The sequence below is a fragment of the Palaemon carinicauda genome, chromosome 34, assembly GCF_036898095.1.
Source record: "Palaemon carinicauda isolate YSFRI2023 chromosome 34, ASM3689809v2, whole genome shotgun sequence".
Lineage (NCBI taxonomy): Eukaryota > Metazoa > Arthropoda > Malacostraca > Decapoda > Palaemonidae > Palaemon > Palaemon carinicauda.
Window position 1 is genome coordinate 58,938,401 of NC_090758.1, and position 5,000 is coordinate 58,943,400.

General features: G+C 34.2%; 1 pseudogene; it reads left to right on the plus strand.

Moving 5' to 3' along the window:
- Positions 1 to 5,000, plus strand: part of LOC137626964 (neuroligin-1-like) — a 34,348-nt pseudogene that overhangs the window by 2,074 nt on the left and 27,274 nt on the right.

A 5,000-nucleotide genomic window follows, 5' to 3' on the forward strand; every position in this document is an offset into this window, starting at 1 on the left:
GGATGTGAAGAGCCACCGTCCTTGACCCTACTTACAATCATACTTTGAGTTTTGTTAGGATTCAACTTCATACCCCATAATTTGCACCATGCACTAATTCTTGCTAAATCTCTATTAAGGGATTCACCAACCCTAGATCTACATTCAAGGGATAGAATTGATGCAAAGAGAGTAGCACCATCTGCATATGTAACAAGCTTGTTTTCTAGGCCAAACCACATGTCATGTGTATATAGTATGAAAAGTAATGAGCCAAGAACACTACCCTGTGGAACACCGGATATCACATTCCTATAATCACTATGGTGCCCATCAACAACAACTCTTTGAGATCTATTACTTAAAAAATCAATAATAATGCTAAGAACAACCCACCCACTCCCAACTGTTTGAGTTTGAAAACAAGGGCCCTCATGATTAACACGGTCAAAGGCAGCATTAAAATCAAGGCCAATCATACGAACTTCCCGACCAAAATCAAGGGATTTCTGTACAGCATTGGAGATTGTAAGAAGGGCATCACATGCTCCAAGGCCTTTACGAAAACCAAATTGCAAACTAGGGAGTAGATGATTACCTTCAGCAAACACATTACGACGTTTTGCCAAAAGACGTTCAAAAAACTTTAGATAATATGGGAGTTATGGAAATTGGGCAGTAATCAGTGGGACTTGAGCTACCACAAACACATTTATATAGAGGAGTAACATTACCAATTCTCCAGCTAGTGCTAAATATTCTTAATCACTCACTATAATAAGAAAATGAGAAAAATCTTTCTTTTCTTCTTGACTTCAAAGGTAAGGAAGGTCGAACTCAGTTGACCTCCTTCTAGGAATGACAGCTGCCAGCCTCCTTGACATCCTGAGTCAGCAAGAAGTCCAGGAAGGATTCGATGCTGACTATAGGGAGGATCTGCTGAGATCCTTCGTCGTTAATAACTATCGTTATCATCTGCAGGTGGGCATTATTATTATTATTATTATTATTATTATTACTATCACTATTATTATTACCTAAGCTACACATATATAAACTATACCATCTATTAAACAAAAGTATACTTCAAATGGAGTCTTTTCATCTCCCTCTACAGGAAATAATGATAGCCATCACAGCCGAGTACACTGATTGGTCGAGATCTCTCCATCAACCAATCAGCATCAGGGACTCAACCGGCCAAGGCCTTCACGATGCGAATATCGTCTCGCCGATGGCAGATCTTTGCCAAGCAGCTCTACAACGACTTCCCCGATCATCTTATCTCTACGTGTTGGGGGAAGAAGTTTCAGATGTACGTTGATATGGATAGATTGGATTTATATATGAAATAAAAAAAATATAGTATATATTATTAATGAGAATCTTTAAATAATCTACAGAAAGTTTTTGAATATCACCCATAGATTAGATTTGTATGTATCCGAATCATGCAAATAATTTTCATGAAAGTATAAAATAAATACCAACAAAAGAATCATGATATAAATAAAATCATATATTCCTCTTCCATTCAAATTATTAATTTTCAATTTAGTTATTACTACAGTAAAGCTTTAAATTTAAACTAATCATCTTTCCCAAAGTCTGGAAATAAGAGTCTTCTCGTGAAGGAGCTGGCGTACGTTTTTGGTGGTCCTCTGGGGGCTCTAGGACCTTTGGCCTCAAGTTATAACTTCACTAAGATGGATGTCACACTCAGCAAATCGTTCTTATCAATGTGGAGTAATTTCATAAAATTTGGGTGAGTACAAGGTGGTTTTAGAAGTGGTAGGGATGTATGAATCAGATTTTTAAAGTTAGGCAGATATGCAAGAAATATTTAACAAAGGGTCAGGAAATGAATGTCGCATTTATGGATCTGGAGAAAGCGAATGATGAAGTTGATAGGGAAGCGATGTGAAATGTGATGAGGTTATATAGAATTGGTGGAAGGTTTTTGCAAGCAGCGAAAAGTGTCTACAATGGTAGTAAAGCGTGGGTTAGGATAGAAATGAAGTGAGCGATTGGTTTTCGGTGAGGGTGGGGCTGAGACAGGGATATGTGATGTTGTCATGCTTGTTTAATTGGAGTGATGAGAGAGGTGAATTCTCGAGTGCTTGGACGAGGATTGAAACTGATAGACACGAATTATCATGAATGGGAGGTAAATCAGTTGTTGTTTGCGGATGATACTGTGCTGGTTGCAGACTCGGAAGAGAAGCTTGGCCGATTAGTGACAGAATTTGGAAGGATATGTGAGAGATGGAAGTTGAGAGTTAATGTGGGTAAGAGTTAGGTTATGAGATATATGAGAAGGGAAGGTGGTGCGAGGTTGAATGTCATATCGAATGGGGAGGTTACTTAAGGAGATGGATCAGTTTAAGTACTTGGGGTCTGTTTTTACAGCAAATGGCTGAGTGGAAGCAGATGTACGTCAGAGAGTGAATGAAGGATGCAAAGTGTTGGGGTCAGTGAAGGGAGTCATAAAGAATAGAGGGTAAGGCATGAATGTAAAGAGAGTTTTGTATGGGAAAGTGATTGTACCAACTGTGATGTATGTATCGGAGTTGTTGGGAATGAAAGTGACGGGTAGACAGAAATTGAATGTGTTTGAGATGGATTGTCTGAGAAGAAATAAGTGGTGTATCTCGAGAAGATAGGGTTAGGAACGAAGTAATGAGGGTGAGAACTGTTGTAAGAAATGATTTAACAGCTAGAGTGGATATGAATGTGTTGAGGTGGTTTGGCCATTGTTGAGAGAATGAAAATGGCTGTCTGCTAAAAAAGGTGATGAATGCAAGGGTTGACGGGAGAAGTACAAGAGGAAAGTCAAGGTTTGGGTGGATGGATGGAGTGAAGAAAGTTCTGGGTGATAGGAGGATAGATGTGAGAGGCAAGAGAGCGTGCTAGAAATAGGAATGAATGGTGAGCGATTGTGACGTAGTTCCTGTAGGCCCTGCTGCTTCCTCTGGTCACCTTGGATGGACTGCGGAGGTAGCAGCAGTAGGGGATTTAGCGTTATGAAGCTTCATCTGTGCTGCATAACGGGGGAGGGTGGGCTGTAGCACCCTAGTAGTACCAGCCGAACTCTGTTGACTTCCTCGTCAGGCTGGGAGGAGCATAGAGAGGAGAGGTCCCTTTTTTTCATTCATTTGATGTCGGCTACCACCCAAAATTAGGGAAAGTACCTTGGTATATGGATATGGATATGTATATATATATATATATATATAGATATATATATATATATATATACATATATATATATATATATATATACAATATATATATATATATATATATAAATATATATATATATATTTATATATATATATGTATATATATATATATATATATGTATATATATACATATATATGTATATATATACATATATATATATATATATACATATATATATATATATATATACACATATATATATATTATATATATAAATATAAATATATATATATATATATATATATATAAATATATATATATATATATATATACATATATATATATATATATATAAAGATATATATATATATATATATATAAATACTGTACAGTTTATTTCATTGATACCATAAATCAATCAATTATACTTATGGTATCAATTCAAAACTCTATGTTCATATTACAGACATCCAAAAGACACAGTCTCCACGGCTAAGATGTCCGAGAGTGCAAACGACATGACTTCTGAAGAGCAGATATGGCCCAAATATGATTCAGTCTATCAGAAATACTTTCGAATAGGTAAGGTTCCCATTTTTGGGGGCTGTATTCACTCACAGATATAATGATACTATATTTTTCAATATTTTCTAGATATATAACCTTAGGTGAAGAAAGTACATTTATTCATATTTTTGAATAATTTTATATCTTCATGATAACTTATATATTAATCACTTTCTTCTCTAGATTTTAACATTCCTCCCTGCTCTCTCTCTCTCTCTCTCTCTCTCTCTCTCTCTCTCTCTCTGTATATATATATATATATATATATATCTATAGATATAGATATAGATATATATATATATATATATGTATATATATGTGTATATGTATATAAATATATATTTATTTATATATAGGTATATATATATATATATATATTTATATATATACACATATATATCTATCTATCTATCTATCTATCTATATATATATATATATATATATATAAATATATATATATATATATATATACATATATATATATATATATATATATATATAAAATTCTTCAATAACCCAACTCCTATGAATAACATTTAACTAAACTAGTAAAACAAATATATTCTTCAATATACTTCACTAACCTATAGAACCTCAATAAAATACTAATATTTAACTGGTGATGACTTTCATCAAATAAATTATAGTACATCTAAAATTATATGATATAATTTTAAACATCAACTTTACTTAGGTAAATAGAGGTGTTTGGCCTTTATTTGTAATAGATTATGAAGCTGTAACATACAACTCGTATTCGGTAATAAATTGATAAAAACATCTATTCATAACAACAAGGAGTCAAAACCATATATATTATATTTAATGATTATATCTTATATGGAGATCGTATCCGTGTTTTCGCATATTTACTATTATCTATTTATATATGTCTATTCATTCAAGGAACACAGAACTTTGTACGTGAACACTACCGTGCCGGAAAAGTAGCCTTGTGGTCATGGCTACTACCTGGTCTGGAACGAGTGGGTACTCGGTACGGCCCAGATAAAAACTTTCACAGATTACCAAACAATCTCCAGTCTGGTTTATACCCTGAATTAACAGATCACTATAACTTAACAGATGGCTTTCCATCTAGCTCAATCACTCCAACCATCACTGGTCCAACAGATATACTTCATAACTTGATAATTGTAGCTAAAGCTAACAAAAATCAGGTCAGTGAATCACCTAGTTTGGATATTTGGAAGGATTTCCCCTACACGACTGCACCGAGCATGACAGTGGCCATTGCCTGCTCTTTGCT